Below are 20,211 nucleotides of genomic sequence, written 5' to 3' on the forward strand. Positions count from 1 at the left end.
ATATTCCAGCATATAAGGAAGTTGAATGTTAAGTGTTTTTACCAAAGAGGTGAAGGCATGCTGTGCACTGAGAGCACTTCTGTGCTTAGGTCAGGTACTGTGAGGATATTTCACAAAAGAAAGGGGGATACACAGCAGGAAAAACCCTTGTGCTACTTAGATACGACAATTCGCACACACCAAGTGAGATCTTGTTTCTCCTCTTCCCTGCCATTTGTGGCAGCAGCTCTGAATGGGAGTTCCTACAGTCTGCTACAGAAACTCTTTGCTGGGGAAATAAGAGCTGTAATCTCTGTTCAAATTCAGTATTAGGGATGCATGCCCTTGGTTGCTCCTGTGGCAGTCGTTGAAGCTTAGCTGATCGATTTCTCAACTGGTGAGCAGGCATCTGTAGAGAAGACATCGATCTCTGTAAAGCTGGTCACATTATGTCCTAGGACGATAAGCAGCTTAATTCAGGTCTTCAGAGGTATCTATGAATGAAGCTGCAGTCTGTGTCACTACAGCCCCTTGCTATCACTTATGATGTACAGAGGGTGAATTTATCACCTCTCTTTATCTCCAAGATTTTGACATATCTTGGAAAAGCAGGCATTGTAATCTGGATTTGCAAAGAATATTTATTTTTCTCTTAGCTTTCTACGCAGTCTCTCCTTTTTTTCTTCTCCCCATTCCCCTTCTTCCCTAAGTGCTGATACTGTTGGTGAATGTCGATGTATGTGAGTGCATGAGAGGGGATGACAGAGATAATTAAATAACTGCTGCATTTCTCCTCCCCTCTTCTCAAAACATTTTCTAAAACAGCATTAACATGTGATAATATATGTTTATTCTCTCATCCTGCTCATTCAGTGGACCCTTTGGGGGGTGTGGGGGGGAATTTTCTTGGTTTGATGTACAGATTTTCTTGTATTCTGAATATTAATGCTATAGAAAGCAACACTAGACCAAATGCATCATTCCTATGAGCAGAGAGGATGAGGGTCCATCAGTTCCCTGACGCTGATATACTGTGCTTTTAAGGGCAAACCTATGAGTCCTTGTGTATATTAATTTGCCTTTAGTATAGTTTCAGCCTCAGTTTCTTTCTATAATATGTGTCTGTGACCAGTGACCATCAGAATGGGGAAGAAGTGAAAAACCCTCGGAATGAAGCTGCTTTGTCTTTGAATTTATCACTGTACTGCTTTCAAAAGAAAGAAAAAGAAGAGGGAAATACAGCTGCAGATGAAGGAATTCAGATTCACTTAAACACAGCTGGAAACAATGCTGGAGATGAAGACAGTGCTTTGAAATAATTTTTATGGTCGAAGTCAGTAGCTGCATAAGAGTTTCCTAAACAAATTCAATTTTCTCTCAGGCTGACATGCTTTGTGCACTAACTATTGGGAACATTTGCAATGTGTCTGGATAATGATGCAATTGTTAATAGTGGTGTTGCCTTCTACTTCTGCGTTGTCAAAAAAAAGTGTGTTGTTCTCACAGTAGTCTGACAAAGACTCTCCAATTGTCCTCAAAGTTCCTTTTCTAAACAATCATATCAAATTCCTCTCTTTGGATTGATACTGCTTTTTTTTAGATTAGATATTAGGAAGAAATTCTTCACTGTGAGGGTGGTGAGACACTGGCACAGGTTGCCCAAAGAAGTTGTGGCTGCCCCGTCCCTGGCAGTGTTCAAGGCCAGGCTGGACAGAACTTTGAGCAACCTGGTTTAGTGGAAGTTGTCTCTGCCCATAGCTGGGAGTTGGGACTAGATGAGCTTTAAGGTCCCTTCCAACCCAAACCATTCTGTGATTCTATGATTTCCACCCCCCCCCCCCCATATGGATCTTCACATTCCTGATCTTATGATGACTATGAACAGGTAGCCCATGGTTACTCCCTTTGCAAGGCAAGGGAGAGAGACCTGTCTTCTTACATGGGCTGACATTTTCTTGTTGTCAGCCAAAATATTTTTTTGTAGCACAGCATGGTACGGTTTTGTCTCGGTGAAAAAAAAAAGTTTAAATTTTGGTAGGTTTTTATTTATATTGCAAATACTGACAAAAATTTCACTAAACTTTGTGGCTTACTGGAAAATACACAAAAACCAAACCTGTCCCCAGTACAAACATGGGTCAGGAGGGTGTGGAAGTATCTCACACCCCGCAGCACTAAGCTGTGTTTGCAAAAGGACTCCCAGGAGTCAGTTGCTGGTTTTTGTAGATCTTTTCTGTTTCTTGTTAGAGAATTGACCAGGAGTGGGTGCTGCCCAAATAAACAGGGAAGGATCTGTGTGACTGCAGTCATTTCTGTAGCAAACGCTAAGGTGCTGATTCTTCACTGGGTAATCCTAATGAGGAAGAATAAAATGAGATTAATGCTTCCAGTAAATCTTTTTGAAAAATAAACCACTGACATACCATTTTTAATACAGTAGAAGGGACATAGCTTGATGAACCAGTAATGGGTTGGAATCTGTGGATTCCTGATTTCTAGTGCCACCTGTGACACTAAGAGAAAGCATAATCATGGTCAGATACCTTAGTTTCCTTTGTCTCAATCTCCCAGTTTGTAAGTGATAAAGTTTGCACATATACACTAATGGAGTTTTTATGCAAAGGGAAATAAGAAGAATGAAGCGGAGCAAAGCAGCCCTGTTGCTTATATTCAGATATATCACAAATGAGGCTAGACAGTAATGTGTTATCTGAAAGGCTTTTATTCCTTGCTGCCTTAGAGACAATTGAGTTTTAACACATGCTAGCTGATCTGGACAGCATGTCTTTTTATCTATTAAGTATCATTTACACTGCAGGCTAGCTGAGAAGAACTGTATTCAGGGGAGTGCAACTTCGTTGCCAGAGCATTGATGAAAAGGATTTTCTTCTAATAAAAACAGACATGATACAGGGTATATATATGAATGTAAAATGTAGATCTGGAACATTGAAGGACTTCTATTAGAAGATAAATTTATTTCATTAATGAAGTGATGAAGGATGTTATACAACTTCCAAAGACACAGCACAGTAACCAGGCTCCTCTAATGTGTATGGGATCTGGGTATGCCAATGAATCATTAAAAAGTCGTAGGCATTCGACACTGAATTATTTGACTACAGTGACAAGCCATTAAGCTCCAGTCCTGCAGAGAATCACTTATATTTTTTAACTCCCAAAGATAGTGTGTCATGAGCCCCTTAGAGGGAAAAGATCTTTTTTCCCTCCTGGTACTAGAGTTGGTTCTAGGGAGAGCTGGGCTTGCCTCCTGCTTCTGCCATAAACTGTGTGTGAATGATTTAAGCAATTTACTTGTATTCCCTGTACTTCAGCTTACTATTAAAGAAGAATAGTATGACTTTCTCACCTTCCTCTGCATTTGGGGGAAGTAACTGGCTTCATTTGGGTGATGCTTACAGGCACTACAATGAAAAAAAAAAAAGTAGTAATAAAATGCAAAATTTCAGCATTTGTACCCTGAAGTTTCCTGAAATAATAAAACATTATTTTGTCTGAGAAAGTTCTTTGTAATGGGATGTAATTGCCTATAAGTATTAGCTCACATTAAAATCTGTACTGCTTTTTCTGCTCTTCAAGGTAAAGAGCATTTCAGTGCTTTATTACTCATCATAATGGAGAATATACTTTAGTCTACATTAGAGCCATAGTCTGCATTGCTGTTGTAGTAATGAGATTTTTAATCACTTACTAATTCGTTTTCATAAAAATATCAATTTACATTACTGTTAAACTTCCTTGCTACTTAGTATAATCGCTATAGCTATCATCACTATAGTATAATCACTATAGCTGACAAATATTGCCAGCTTGTGCCACTCATTAGGAAAAATAGTTCCTATTCAATGTTATCCAGGGTCGTACTTTCACCAGACCCTTGTTTCCATGTTAAAATTATGAGATATATGAGCAGGAGGGTTGGAACTAGGTGATCTTTAAGGTCCCTTCCAACCCTAATATGTCTCCACATCAGGGGTATTGCAAAGGTACCAGGGAGGATATGGTAAAGACGCTTTAGGGTATTTCATGTGTATAAGGATGCAGTTTATGCCAGTAGTGCCTGGTAAAGTGCTGTGGCAATCTGAGAAATACTGTGGTCCTTAAAGCAGCAAGGAGAGACTGACATTACACAACTTACATATATCATAACTGCTCTCCACTCCCATTTATTTGACTTACGAGACTGGTCACGTCTGTGTTTCAGCCAGAAGTGCTTGCAGAGAGACTTGACAATAGTAGATGCACGGGAGCAGAACAACATTTGAACTTCTCTAATCTCCTCCTGGCTATGGATAACTAGCCAAGAGATCACTCTGCAAGCAGAGCTGTACTGCTTCCAGTGCTAGAATAAATTTTTTCAGAGCTGTCTTGCATCACAGAGTGTGGGCATGTCTTTGGAAAACCAACACAGAATCTTTCCATGTCATTTAACAAAATATGGTTCTTGCTATTTAAATGTGCCAGATATGGTCTCCAAAAGTTTCAAACTTTCTTTTTTAATAGCAGAAAAAGTTTCTGCCTTTTCTATATAAGGACAGAATGTTGTAATTCCCTCTAATATTCCCTCAGTTCCTCATCTGAGGCTACTGGATAGTGCCAGTGGGTAAGATGAGGACATCAGTTGATGGAGAACTGAGTGGAAGCCACCAGCTCATGTCAGATACACCATCAGATGGCTTTGAAATTTGGGTCCTTGTCAAGTCAGACCATAGCTGATCTTGCACTCTGTCGTATCATAGTACCAAGTCCTCGAGCTACTTAGATTCACCTTAAAAATTTCTATGGTAACTGTCCTTGTTCATTCTTTGATGCTGATCCTCTGTCTAGTATCTGTTCACTGATATTAAAGCAGTGTTTTGCATACTTACTTACTATTTAAATAATCTCTATTTAAACTTATAAGTCTATGTCATCTTTTTTTTCTGTTTTCCAGACTTCTTCCAAATAGCTGAGGGACGCTTTCTCCACATATACTTTTCTGAACTTCAGGCTGAAAAGGCAGAAGCCATGACAGAGAAATCAGCTTATCTATCTGAACTCTGAGTGGTAAGAGACTTCACTTCTTTTGATGTTTTTGTATGCTAGGAAATCAAGTCCTTAAATCAGAATACCTCATTTATCTCACTAAGTTAGATTGGTTTTAGCACAAGCCAGAAAAGAACATCTGTGGCTACACACAATATGCCATTAACGTATCAACCAAATGAAGGGACTGTACATGGTATTTAATTTGAGAGATGCCTGTGGTGCAGTTATACTTCTTCTAGCACTAAATATAATAAAGTATGTGATTGTTTCAAGTGCATGATGTACTTAGCTTTTGGGGTTTTTTTTTTGCTATTTAAAGACCAAACAAGAAAATTATTTTGTGAAGGTTAGAGAGCTTCTTGTATTTGTGTCACCTGTGTACATCTGAGCATTTCTTCCTTGGGAATTTTTGAATCTTGTTTTAAAAATAAAATTATTTGAATTTGAGCTGGTTTGACTCCTCCACAAAGGCCCAGTAGTGAATTTATCTTAGATCTCTTCTTTCTGAAATACAGATGCTGAAGTAGTTCAAGAAATTTCATCTCTCTCTTTTGTCTGGTAAGAAATACAACAGGGGAGAGTATCATGAGTTGATCATGATTATTTAATCCGTTACAACAGTTTGTTAAAAGAGGCATTGTTAGGAATCATATCTAGTAATTTCTGAAGAGTATCATCATAGAATTGCTCTTCAGTATTTCATGCTTAGGAAAGTAATCTGAAACCCAAGGAACTCAAATACTTCTATTGACAAAGTCCTTGAACTTCAGTGACTGTTTTCACAGGTAATCCAGGAGAATCATACTGAGAATTTAGGGACAACCTATTACTGTATTAAAGGAATACACAAAGATTTCAAGTTTTATGGGATGCAATAACCAGTTAAAAGAAACACGTAAAGAAGAAATTATGGAAAATCCTTTATTCAGTATGTGGTGGGTGGCTGGCTGTCACATGCTTTGTGGGATGACCAGGAATACTTAAGTGAAGATGAAAAATAAATGTTCTGACATCATTAAAAATTACTGGAATTAGTTCTCCCAGAGCCCAGTTGGGAAAGATGGGAATGTACAGAGAAATGCACTCGACTGTGCTCTCTTTAAAGTGATAGTGGAATTAAGTGGACTGGGTTGAACTTTGGCAGCAGTTTTTGGCAAGAATATTGAAACCAGTTTATAAAATTGAGGTCAAGGAGCTTTGGTTACGTCTTATGCATGGGTGAATAAAAAATATGATTCTGTAACCTAATAAACCAATTATATTAGGTAATATATATCTATAAACTGATAGCTCAGTCAGTGGCTTGGAAAAGATAGATAGCATTTTAGGAAATTTGGTTGAAAGTCCACCTACAATTGAAACTAAAGTAAAGTACAGAACAAGAGGGGATAATAAAGTTGTAAACTATGTTACTGGAAGTTCACTGTGATTGTTGGGAACTGGACCATAAAATGACTGAAAATAGGCACCATATTCTTTCAGTATTCTCAATAGCCTTTCATAGGCAAAGAATTTTGTCAGGAGTGTGTGATTAAAATCAATTACTGCTTCGGCAGCTTCCCATCTGGAGGAAGGAAAATCTTTCATTCTCTCAACTTGTGCATTTCATTTTTGAGTTGTGAAAAACTCGGCCAATTCACTGTGTTCAGTAACTCATCTGCTTCTTTAGGGTTCTGTTTTCAAAGTTAATCAACCTATTTGTCATTAATGTACTTATCTAAATTTTGAAGCTATCAATTTTAGGGGGCTGTAGAGAAAGTTCAGAGGGGAAAATGTATGTTACCTTTCTTTTTTAATCTAAAGGTGTAACCTGTTTTTCAGAATTCTGATGGATTGGTCCTGAAAACTTAGAAAGTGCTGCCCTTCTGACAGCATGTATTGTTTCAGTCATACTGGTGGTGACAATGTGCAAAGCCAAATCCAGCACTATTGTCCCTACACTGATACTGGTGGAGTGACAATGTGGAGGATTCTGAACAAAGCTTTTGCTGTTGTGGTATAGAAACTCATGACCCTTTTTATGCTAAAATTTGAAACCAGCCTTTTGGGATAATGAATTTCAGTCAAGAGTATCCCCTGTCCTTATTTCCTAAAAGGGCTATGTGAAATACATATGAACAGTCTGACTGTGTACCCTGTTTTAGATTCTATGTTTATAATAAGATTCGTCTTAGTATTGCAGCAGAGAGTAGTAGTTATTCATAACTTGCAGAGAGAAAATATTGGGATGAACAGGTTGAGGATAGATGGATCCAGTAGGAGAGAAAGGTTTGACAGGTATTTATATATAAATTTTCATGAGTTGCCGCAAAACCTAGTCCTGCTTTTGAAATGCAACAAATTGAACATATAAAATACCTACTCTGTATAAAATACCATCATATATTTACATGAGTTTATTAGTCTGTTTTGGATAGCTATTTTGCTTAGTTTGTGTACACCTTTGGCTACATTTGATTCCTTTGCTTTATTGCATTTGCATTATTTTTATTGAATATGTTTATTAGAATAAATTTAAAAGCCACGGCTGAGACTGGAGCCTCAAGATATACACATGTATAGAGAAAACTGCGTGAGAAAAAAAAAGGTGGGAGTGGAAAAATAACTGATAATGGCCTAGTATTGAGTGGAGACAGCTAAGTCTGGAGGCCTCCTCTACGCTCCTGTGAGGGCTTACAAATCCCCCAGTGTTCCTTTAAGGTCCCAGTTGTCAGAAGTAGAAATTGTCATGGTTTTAAGGAGTGAATGGGGTTCAGACAAATATTTCAAGATACATTGTCAAAGCCTTTTTTTACATTCTTCTGAAGTATCACTAAATTGTTTTAACTTTGGTAGGCAATTCCATCTGCACCTTTTTAAAAGCTTTTTGATGAAGAATAAACAAGTCTGCATTGATAATTTTGCAAAATATTTGACTTACAGTGCCTGCCATGTTTTATTTTCTATAGATCAGTCAGTTGAACCTTTCATGTTTAGAAAGTTCAATCTGGGTTAAAGTGGAGAGGACACCCAGAACATGTAAATAAAAATTGTATCACACATTTATGTCATGCTGATGAATTGCTTTAAAATAATCTCCAGTATGATTTCCACAAAATGTATATTCCAGAGTTTTGGGGTTTTTTAATGTAACTGTCTTCTCAAGTCTGAGGAGATAACTAATCTCATACCTGTTATTTTTGGTCAGTTTTCTTTGACTTCTTTCTGAATTGAATTCAGACCAACTAAACAAGCATTTGGGATTTTGAGTTTTCATAAGTACTGGTGACCACAGTGCTTTTTAATTGTGTAATAAGTTACATAGATTTTTCTCAAATTGGAGAGCACCACTTCCTGACATCAAATAGTTAGGTTGATAAGTACCTGTCCATTTACAGAAATGCTGCATTTAAGTTGCAATCCTAAATGCAGTTCTCTAACTGGCTTTTCATATTAGACTTTCCTTGTGAATGATTTAAAGCTGGTAATTGGTCTTCTCAGGCATTGTATCTGCTAGTGGTGTTGTTTAAGTCATCCTACGTGAAATCATGTAACTATGAGATGAATATCCACCTCTTTGTTTTCAGCATTTAAAGTTAAAGCTCACTGTATGCTTTCTAGTTTCTACCGCCTTCAGGTCTATCAGGGCTGAAACCTTGACATCAGTGTTAGTAAGCATTTTTCCAGAATACTCAGAGTGAAGTTGTTCACCTATTTTCTCATAGCTTTGTAAAGGCAGTATCAAAACCATCTGTGGAATAAAATCCTTTTTTTTTTTTATTTTTTATTTTCTCTTTTCTTAAAAGAACCTGGGGACTTAGGACCACTTCCCCAAAAGAAAATATAAGGCTTCTGCCTGAAGTTTGGCTTCAAGTCCATCTCTGCTGATCTTTAAAGCTCCTTGCTAGTGAAGCCGAAGGTGGATTGTCCTCCCTTTGGACTGTCCAAAGGTACTCCCTGCAGAATTCTGGAGCTTGGTGCTCACTGACGTGGATTTTATTCATTGAGGTAGCTAAGAAACAAGCAGGGTTATGAGCAGAGCAGAAAGAAGTGGCTCAAATGAACAGAGAAAGTGCTTTGTCATGTAACAGCTGCACTAAGCCATGAGCCTTTACACTTCTCTTCCATGTAAGTGACTAAGGAGCAGTAGGGAGCCCCATTACTTCCCTGTATGTGGGCTACTTTATCTTCATAAATGGGAAAGGGGCCAATGCCAGATTGCTATTCTCCTGCTATGCAGGAGGGCAAGAGGTGGGCAGGAAAGCATGTGAAAAATACTGAGTCTTGATGTTATTTTTCATCCTCCTATGTAGATTTATTTGCCGATGTTTCTGTATTTGTTTGACAGAGCCACAGCAAAGAGAGGAAAGCAAGCTGCTACAGAAAGAGCCAGAACTCTTTTAAACTAAAAGTAGGGAATAACCAAGAAAGATAATGAGATCATAGTTTGATTCTTTATTTGCTCAAACTGTATTACATTAACCTGTTAATGTTTATTTATAATGTTTACCTGTTAGTGAAAAGCCTGATGTGCTAATCAGAGTAACTTTATGGGCAGTAGTTTCAGTTTAGAGTCAGCACAGCCAGCTGTGTTGAAAGCACAGAGATTGCCTTGCAGCAACTAAAAAATTGAAAAATATTTCCGATATTTGTTGCCAAGAGCAAGCAAGTTTTTATACAGTAATGGTGTAATATGAACTAGACTGAATTATGAGCACCTCTCAAGAAAAAAGCACATCCTAATAGTACTATATTTTAATAAAGACACTTTCCTTCCACTGTCAAAAGGAATTCCTCCTAGTTTTGTATTATTATTGCGCGTTCTCTACCAGCTGAGAGAACATCAGTGTTCTGCCCAATTCAGTTTTAGCAAGGCCACCACTTCCGAACTTGTTATATCTTTATATTAATAAATGCTGGTAATAGGAGAGATGTGGATTGAATGAGTAAGCTGTTTATAAACCTCAGGAAATTTTCTATTAAAACATTTAATCTTCAGAATGAACAACCAGCTAGCTTTCAAAAGATATAGAAATGAGAAATATAGGTTTAATATTTTAAAATGCTCATATCTTTTCTTGAGCTGTTACTTGTTCTTTGACTATTCTTTCTGAAAAAAAAAGTAGTTTTCTGTCAGCAAAAGATATTTTCAGTGTAAGAGACAGTAGTGAAATAAAAGGAAAGAAAAAGAGAATAAGTTGACTGTAGGGAGATAATGGCACTGTTTAGTCAATATTTGTGGCTATTACTCTATTGACCAAATGACACATTCCAGATTTTTTGTGCTTGTGTGGTATGATGGTAATGATAATGTAGCTGCAGGTGAATGAGTTGGGCTCTATTGTGAAACCCTTAGTATCGAGCATGCAATAATCCACCTGAATTATTAACACATCATTTAAATTTACAATGTAGGTGGTTAGATTTTAGTTTGATGTTAATAGTAAATTCATTTAGCCTCTGAGATATCATAATTATGCTGCGCATTAACAATGGCAGTGGTCTCCTGTATAACATGTATCTTTGCTGAGTGCAAATTTAGTGTGAGTTTTAGGTAATAAAACTGAACACTGCAGTTTAGTGTGACACATTTCAGACTTGGAGCACTGCCACATAATGGTGTCCAAGTTATTAAGACCAAGTTTGTGTGCTAAAGTAGCTGTATTGCTGTCAGACTTGTTCTGGCTTGCAACATCTTAGCACAAGAGTTCCTGTCACAGACTTTCCACCTTTCAGTGCACCATCTTTCACAAATGAGCAGGATTCTCATATATTTTCATTTTGTTGATTGCATTCATCAGAATAACAAGCAGCACAAGCTTGTATTAGATTTATGAAACATTCAACCACCCAGTGTGGCTAGGTTGCCCAGGGAAGTTGTGGATGTCCCGTATATTTCATAGGTTCTCAAGTGGCTGTTTCTATCATTGTGTGTGTCCTTTTAGCTGCATCAGCTCCAGCTATTACAATTCACAGGACACCCAAGCAAGGTGAAGTGTCAGTTTAAAGATGAAATGTTGGCTTAGTAATTTAATTTTTAAAAGTAGAGATTTTTTTCTTAAGCTTTCTTTACAAAAGCTGTGGAGGTCTAAATGAATTTCTCTGCTCTTTTGGGAGCTTGAGGCTACTCTGGGTGACTTCTATGTTTAAACTGCCCTAGTCAGCTCAGTAGCAGGTTACTGCAGCTGAAAACTGGGCAATTATCAGTTTCCCCAAGCAAAAAATACTATCTACCAAGCAAATCTGTCTAACCTGATTAGGAAAGCTGGAGTGAAGGCATTTTGGTTTTCTTCACCTGGCGACTAGGTGCTTCTAAATGTCCTTTCTAAATTCTGCTTAAACTTTCACTTCAATCTGCCTGTGTCTCCCTGTCCCAATCAAGAACTGCTACCCTCTCCCTTCTTCCCTTCTGCCTCCTCACAGTAAGTACTGAGTATGCCAAAAATTTCCCAGAATTCTCTTATTAAGGCTTTTCTTGCTTTCCTGTTTGGGTTGGGTTTTGGGTTTTTTTTTTCTTTTTTGTTGTTGTTGTTGTTGTTGTTGTTGTTGTTTTTGTTGTCGTTGTGTGTGATATACAGAATTTAAGGCCCTAATACTGAAGCTGATTCTGTGTAGGAATAAACCTGTGCCCATTTACAGCCCCAGTGACTCCAAGGGATGGGAATGGAGTTCCAGGGGAAGGGTGGAAGACAGAACCTTGAGTTAGTCAGTCTTGAGTCATATAAAAAATATACAGACTTCTATTTGCCTAAATATTATATTAGAAGATTATAAATCAAATATTAATTCTGTAAACAGAGAAGGATTAGATATCCTGGGTGAGACAGATTTAATATAAAGTTTGAAAATTAATCAGACTCCCTGACCCCTGTCCTTGCAGTTTTGCTCTGAAGGTCAAAACCTCTCAGCAGCAGAAGTTAAAAATCCTGTGTTGGACAGTCTTTGAGCATCTTGGAGTACATCATGCCTTTTTCTCACCACTTTGGGAGTAGATTGTGGACTGATCCTTTCTCAGCCATTTCCAGGGTATGTGGAATTTGCTGTAATCAGGGGGAGGGATGGCCACCTCTGTCACCAGCAGGTTCAGCCTGGCCCAGGATGCAACAGCACAGACAAGGTACAGGTCTCGTCCTCTCTGCTCAGCTGCACATTCTTGATGGTGTGGTTGCTGTGCATTTTTGGTTAAAAAACAAGGAGATTATGCAGTCATGCCTTTTGTCAAAAGGATTCCCTGGAGCCAGTGAGGGTAAATGATGTCATTCTAAAGCACTGATATTACCATGACACTAAAAAGGATGGAATAAGTACAACTTGTTCGTAGGGATCCCATAACCTGTTTTGATCCAGCAGTACATTTCTCCTAGAGAACAATGATTCCAGTCTTTCAAGGTTTGGTTATTACTTCCATTATGTGTTTTATGTATTATAAATTCTTTTGGCTCAACCAAGTTTTAGCCTACTTCACAGAAAATCATAAGGGATCAAACATTCATCTGGGTGCTGGTTCTGGAGATATTCCTCAGTACACTAAGTTATCTTTTGCTCATGGAGGATGCTGTAAAACATTGAGAGTAATGAGGATACTATTAGCAGGCATCACTGGTTTGCAGTTAACTTTGGAAGCTTGTTCTACTCTGTACCCTAACATAGGACTGGGCAGCTCTACTTTGAGCTAGCTAAAATGTTCAGTAATGGCAGGAGAGTGCTGTGTAGTTGTGTTAAGCAATTGCCTTTTTTGATAGTATTTTTTCTGATGTTTGGTTTAAATTTATTGGGTGAATATATACCCTTAGAGTGTCAAAACCCTTGGACAGTTAAAGCAATTTGCATTACCTTAAAGCATAATTGACAATACTCCAAGAAACCTGATGCTGAGTTTCCACCTGTGCAAAGAACATAAACTGTCGCTTGGGGTTTTTTAACACAGATGAAAAGCAAACAGTTTGAATGAAATTGAATTGGTATTCAGCCTGCAAGCACACAATAACTTTTAGTGGTTACAGTTAATGTGAATGTACTTTTTTTTTTTTTTGGTTCAGTCATTATTTTTAACAGTTGAGGCTATCTAATCATTAGCTGGATCGTGAAGTCAGTCCCTTTCATGTATTCAGTAACTCATCTTGTCTAAATTGTTTCAGTTCCTCAGAGATAGTTTTTGAATATGCATGACATATTTCAGCATAATAACTAGGAAGTCATTTTATGTTGCATGTCATTAGCAAAATAAAGTATCAAAACATGTTTTCTTTCCTTTAGAGGAAGCTCTTCAATTAGCTCTGGAGAAAATTCACCTTCAGTTCCTTCACACATGTTAATACCTATTCCTGAATATTTGATCTTAAATACTAGATTAGATTCACTTTAATTGCACTGCATATAATTTACTCTTCCCCTTCAAGGATCATAGAATAGTAGATCAATTTGGGACTGAGTTCTAAGCAGAGAATCAGCAAAAGCTTGAATCATATCATTTGTTCTGTGTTTTAGCCCAATGTTTATGGGATGGACTTCTCAACTTTTACTTTCAGTAAGCAGCATGGAGCAAAGCTACTGAGAGCAACTGGCTGCTCAGGTTGCTTCTTCCCTTAGAGCAGGATTTAGAAGTACAATATATGTCGGGGTAGAGCCCTCAATCTCAATCTGGTGCTACTTCTACAGCCCATGTAAGAGAGAGTGCAGAACGTCCTCCACAATTTTCGATGTACCACATCAATATATGGCCTATAAAAAAAACCAAACCAAACATATTTAAGTGGTTCCAAAATATGAGCCACATTATGAACAAGTATATCCTTGCATACCATCTGGGATGACTTCATTCTCTGCTGCAGCACAACACAGCAATTGCTGAAATGTGCATTCTGTGATACCACACGACAGTTTAGGACAGGAAACAACTCAACCATACATTCAAAACCAGAAGGAAAAGGTAGGGGTGGTATGTGGTACTTTAGTCAGACATAGTTACCTTGCCGTTTGAGATTTTAGGACTATATAGTCCTGTGTGCAAATGGCCATTATCACTGCTGGCTTTTTTGTTTGATTGGGGTTTTTTAATGCTTTCCCGGATGGTTATATTTTCATATGGATAGAGATTCTCAGTGGAATTCCTGGACTCAGGGGATGCGTCCTAGGAATGACTGAAAGAGAAGCAAGAATAGCTATCCGCTAGAGCCCAGCACTTGTGCTTACAATACCTAGTCTATCTTTGAAATGCTTTGGGTAAATACTGGTTTAGTATGATGTTTAGACTGTGTATTTTTCATGGAGGTCATGAGAACCATGAATTTGAAGAAATCTCAGGATTTTTGTAATATACCCCACTGCTTACCTAGATGCAGGCCGTTTTGGATTATAGAAATAAATTGCATGTAGGATTGCTGGCCTGAAGGGCAAATGGTTGCCCTATCACTCCAACCTACAACAATCATGAAGCAATCTTGTGGAGAGGGGAATCTGCTCAGTAAAGCTGTTGTTTAGTAGTTGTAATCATATTTGACATGGTTTCCCTTCATTTGCCCACATGTAGTTTATTAGAAATGTTCATATTGAAATCAAAGCCTTCCTGCAAAAATAATCTGATGAAAAGAGAAGAGATGCTACTGTGTCTACAGGATAGTCAGTAATTCAGGGCAAATGAAGGATTATATGTCTCACTTAAAATTCTGACCTTACTTATAGTAAAAAATGCATGTTTAAAACCCTCAGTTGTGATAATGTCTTTAAATACACCACACAAACATTTTTACTGCCTTTTGTTACACTCTTGTGAAGAACCGATGTGGAGTTCACTGAGCCTTATGTACTGAGGCTTCTTATGAAATGTCAGTAAAATACAGGAGTGATGGTGTAGGAAAAAAGATGTGAGTGATGTAAAAGGAAACAAATTGCATCTCGGTGGGACATGGCCTGGACAGAGCAATCATTCTCACTCCTCAAGTAATTTCCATTTCTCCAGGGAGTTGCTTTATAATTAATGCTCTTTGTTTATGGTATATTTATGCCTGCAAAAAAGATAAATAGAAGTAGACGTGTCCTTCATCAAGTATCCCAACATGCAGGCCAGTAATTATTCTTGTATAAGTTGTATGTAGTACAAAGCTCCCATGCAGTGCTGAACACTGAAGGGCTGCTAATGCATTCAGCAAGCATAAGTTAGGAAAATATTATTCTTTTGAGTGGGGCTAGAGAAAAAAAATCCCTTTGACTCTCCAACCCATCTGTACTGATGAGTGGGCTTGAGGTTTGATGCTGTCATACTTGCAGAAAGCGTAGACGTATCAGAAAGGAGCTCTTTTCCATCTTTCCACCCATGCATTCCCTGAGGTCAGCTCAGGCTCTGTGCTGAAGGGCTGGGAGAGATCCCTGTGAGAAGGTTCCTCTGAAGGTTTGGATCTGTCCTTAATTAATATGAGTAAACCTGTAGAAGCTGCTTAGCTTCCAGGCACTGTGGACCAAGTGCCACAGTTTGATTCCTGTTCCCTAGAATCCCTTTTTCCAAACCCTACAAGTGTTGTGTAGCTTTAGCTCTGAGTTTAGCTCCTGTGAACAGACATTTCTGCTGTGTTACTCAAGCTTTAACTACATAATCTGTGAATACACAGAGTGGATTAACATCTGTTGAATGAAGCAAATTGCAAGTTAGAAATTTTTCTTCTTTGCATTAACTTGATTTAAAATTTTGTTTTGAATAAATTCCCCAGCTTCAAGCAGCAGTTTTTACTTTTTTCATGAGCCCCTTTAGTGAATCTCTGGCCTGGTTGACCCAGCTGCAGAACGCTTGATACCGTGAAGTTTCTGCTACTAAAAAAAGATAAGCTCACCAACACTAATATTGTTTGCAACTTAAAAGAGGAACATGTATGTTTTAAGAAATAACAGCTGCTAAATCAAAACTTGATCAAAACACCTGTTTATTATAGGTATTTTTGAGAAAATGTAGATACCAGATAGACAAATTTGAAATGTGCGAGTAGTAGGTCAAGGTTACTTGATCAGAATTCAGTACCTCCCCTGCCCCCCCAACATTACATTTCCTTTACATCCTCTTCTAGAAAACATGACATAAGCTTTATGCAAGCAATGAGGAGAAAATGGGCTGGTTTTGTACTGGGATCTGAACTAAACAAACGCCAGGTTCAAACTCAGCTGTCTCTATCTTGTCTGTCTGCTACTGAATAGGTTCCTTTTAATTGATCCTTTGCATAAACACTTATAGTACTGACACGGCTCCTGACTTGCAGAATTTAAATTCTCATGACTCTGTATCTCTCCTGATATTTGGTAGTTTTATTAAACTTGTGGCTTTTGCAGTCCAGTGGTTATGTAGGCTAGCCAGTTTTTCCTGTATTGCAGTTTGAAAATGTGGCTGATGTACATCTAAAGTATCTGACACATGCTAAAAAATGTAAATACATTATTTGTGGGGGAAAGATTCACACTTTTAAATAAACCTCATAATTTTTTAAGGCCTGACTCACAATTTCAGTGCTAGTGTTGGCAATATTGTTGGTTTTCTCCAGATGGTTCTTTTTGAAAGGAGAAAAAAAGAAAATCACAGTACCCTGTGGGACACTTATCTTGAAATTCAAATTGTAATGGTAGATATGTAAAAGAAAGAAGATTAAAAAAAAAAAAAAGAATGCACAAATCCAGCAATCCTGGGACAGATGTTTAAAGCTGGATTATATCTTGTCTATTCAGAGATGTTCAATAAAATCAACCTAAATGAATTTGGATTTGAAATGTATTAGTGAAAGCACATTAAATCATTTTATGTACACGCAGTCAGAATTTAAATGTGCTCAATTTGCTTTAGTTTAATTCACTTTGAAATGAATTAATGAAACCAAGTTATGCTACCTTTATTTCTGAGTGAAAATCCATCCATTTAGTAGAGCTGATCTACATAATTTGCCTGAAATTGACACCTTTTGGTTAATTCAGCTCCTTTTCCTGAGTATGCTTGACATATCTGGGAGATAGCAAAGGCCAAAAAAGATAGATGAATGACTGTCAGATTCAGTGAGATTCCTTCTTCGTTATGCTTACCTCTAGATTTTTCAGACTTCTAATATACCATGTGGAACACACTGTCTTCCTCCCCTGATGAAGTCAGGGAAAACTCAGCTGCAAATAGTCCGAATTATATATATTGCAGATGATGTATTTGTGCTTCTTTAAGCAGATGTGCATAAAGATCCAGCTGAGGCTGTTGTGTTCCACCTTGTGAGTGTGGAGCTGCCAGCAAAGGGCACCTTCCGTTCTCAAGTTCCCTGCACTGCATAAACATGAGAAGATGAACAGAAAGTATACCAGCCAGTACCTATGCCCATTTTCTGCATTTGAAATCATGGTAGAAATTATTAATACAAGCAACAGTGCAACAGGGTGAACTGTGTAGAAATCATACATAGGCTTTTTTCAGCCAAATTCATGCTAGTACACAGCTTTGAGCTAATATGAGCTTTCTGCTTTCATGCTGCCTGCTGTGAAAGACAGGTGGTATCTTGGCACACATGAAGTTGGAGTGCCACAGACAGGTAATACCAGATTCAACACAGAACCTGGCAGTGCAACAGTAGTTGGACTAATTTTAAAGGGCAGTAAGGTTATACCATATCTGCTGTTTCTCATGTGCAGACAGTGTTCCTGACTTAGTGCTAGGGGGTGTAAAGATAGATCTATATATTGTCAAATCTGAAAGAGGTCTGAATAAGACACCACTATGATCCTTGCTTGGGGGTGTTGAAATGGAAAGCCTGGAAAATGAGTTTCTGTCTTTAAAATAGCATGTAGTTATGTGAGATTTCGATTTAATGATCCAGGATATAATTTTGAATCCTGCCACGCATTTTTGGTTTTGTTTTTCTCTCCCATTCTCTATGCTGCGCTCTTTCACTTTGTGCAATCAGTTGCAGACTTGTTGAGTTATGGAATAGAAGATGTTGCCAATTACTTTAAATATTTGCACTAACTACTGTGCTCTCTTTCAATTTTAAGAAACATACTTTGCATATCACAAGTATCATTTTCTAAATCAGTACCTAGCATTTCAGTGATACAGTCTTTAAACCAGAACTTTTATTTTAATAAGAGTGGTTTTTAAAGGAAGCAGGTTTTGAGAGTCTCTAGTGGCTTTGAACTGAAACATTAATCAGAATCATGCAGGTATGACTAGCATCTAGATCCACCTTTAGACTGCACTGTAAAGACATAGTAGACTCTTGGAAATACTTTAGGAATCTAAACTAGTTTATAACAAAAGTAAATCTATGTGTATATATCCAGACAAAAAGGTAGATTAATTTAATTATGCTTCCTTTGGTGACATATGGAACATTTCTTATCAGACAATTCTCACAGCAAAACCTTTTCTATCTTCCTCAGCATGCAACTGGAAAGCAGAAAACTACATAAAACCTTCAAATCTGGTTGTGGAAGAGTCTGAAGTTTATTACAGATTAATCCTTGGGATACAAGCCTTCCTGTCCTAAATACCAAGATAGATTTTCTTATAGCTGCTTTCCTGTTTGCCACAAATCATGCTAAGAAGTGTGACGGAGATCAGAAGTGTGATTTGATCCTCACTGGAAAGTACTTAGGCAAAATATATTATATTTAGAAAGCAACCAATGTCACTTACATACCCTTCAAAATGATTATTTATGTATTTTCAGTGTAAGTTGTATTTTGGACTAGCAGTTCTCACTACATGTTCCTTTGCTCTCATTCACTATGGAGAATGTATGGAACACTTGAGCAGTTCCCAAGAAGCCCAGATGAATAGCTGTGAGCTATATATACTTCCGCAAGAGTGGGGTTGGGGTTGTGGCATTTTCGCTAGTGATTAAATGTCTTCCGAACCTATTCATGCTGCAGAGCTATAAATGATGGATTTTTTACATTAATGAAAGGAGCCCTTGGAGCCCTCCAGAGTGCAGGGTTCTATTTTTACATTTCACTATCGGAGAATGAGAAAAGATAGGCCAATGTGTTTCTTTTTTTAAAATGGCAGGAACAGAAATTTGGCCTGTTCTGGCCGTTATTCAAATGCCAACGTATTTAACCCTTGTTGGGCACAAATTTAGAGCTCATAGTTACATCATTTCATCAGGGGATTTTTTTCACTTTGAGCTGATTAGGAGACCTGACCTAAAAATAAACATACGCAGGAAATCTGAAATTGCTCCACTATGAAAATGATGTGGTGTGTGATCTTAGAATGGGGTTCTAATTTGGAAATCAAACTTTATAGTCCCCAAGAAATGGTGCTGTGGTTTATTATGCTGCTGTTTGTTCTGTATTGTTAGCTGTATCTTGGTGTGTGTGAGTATAGAAAAGGGAGTTTAGTCCCCTGTGTTTGCTTTTCAGGGGGTGTTCTGTCATCTTCTGGATGCCCTAAAAAACCCCAAAGCTTTTGAGTAAAGCAGAGTAGAAAAAAAATCTGCCATTCCTAAAGTGGATATGCTAAAAAAATAAATCGGGAGCGAAAGCCTTAGCTCACAGGACATCTTTACTGATCACCTTGAAATAAAAAGGGAACACAAAATTTCACATTTATCCAATCTTTTTGTAAAAGTGTGTGGAGCTGTATTTGCATAAATAGTACTCTCTCATCCAGAACTGATAAGGCAGCAGAAATAATGGATGATAGGCAGCAAAGCTGAAGTAATTTATTCTTTTAGCTTAGTATTACAACAGATGTATTTGTACTCTGTTTTTGTGAATAGGAGAGCCAGACCTGCATAAAAGTAAAAGCTAGATTCATGCCACTGAGGCAGCTGTGACTTCCAGCAACTGGCATTTAGGATAAACAGTGTGAGAGGTCATCAAGTTTCAGGTCTCTGTAAGCAGGAAGAAATTGTATTAAAATTGGAATCCTAAAAGGGTTTGCTAATTTGCAGCTTCCTTGAGGAAATAGAATGGGGTTTTTGAGTGAAGCTACCTATAAACCATAAAATTGTTAAGATCATCAAGTCCAACCGTTAACCTAACACTGCCAAGTCCACCACTAAACCATGTCTCTAAGTACCAGATCTACACATCTTTTAAATATTTTCAGGGATGATGACTCCACCACTTCCCAGGGCAGCCTGTTCCAATGCTTGACAACCCTTTCAGTGAAAAAACGTGTTCCTCTATGTGTTCCTGTAAGCTCAGACATATAATCTTCCAGGCATCTCAGCATGAGACTTCTTTTCA

At 37.8% G+C, this 20,211-nt stretch overlaps 1 long non-coding RNA gene across 1 annotated transcript in view; it reads left to right on the top strand.

The window, feature by feature from the left end:
* LOC115611412 overlaps positions 1-20,211 on the top strand; it is a 157,576-nt gene that overhangs the window by 105,009 nt on the left and 32,356 nt on the right. Inside the window, exon 2 of the long non-coding RNA XR_003992575.1 lies at positions 4,934-5,046. This is a non-coding gene — a long non-coding RNA (uncharacterized LOC115611412). The remainder of the gene's footprint in view (positions 1-4,933; positions 5,047-20,211) is intronic.

The sequence above is a fragment of the Strigops habroptila genome, chromosome 8 (assembly GCF_004027225.2).
Source record: "Strigops habroptila isolate Jane chromosome 8, bStrHab1.2.pri, whole genome shotgun sequence".
Lineage (NCBI taxonomy): Eukaryota > Metazoa > Chordata > Aves > Psittaciformes > Psittacidae > Strigops > Strigops habroptila.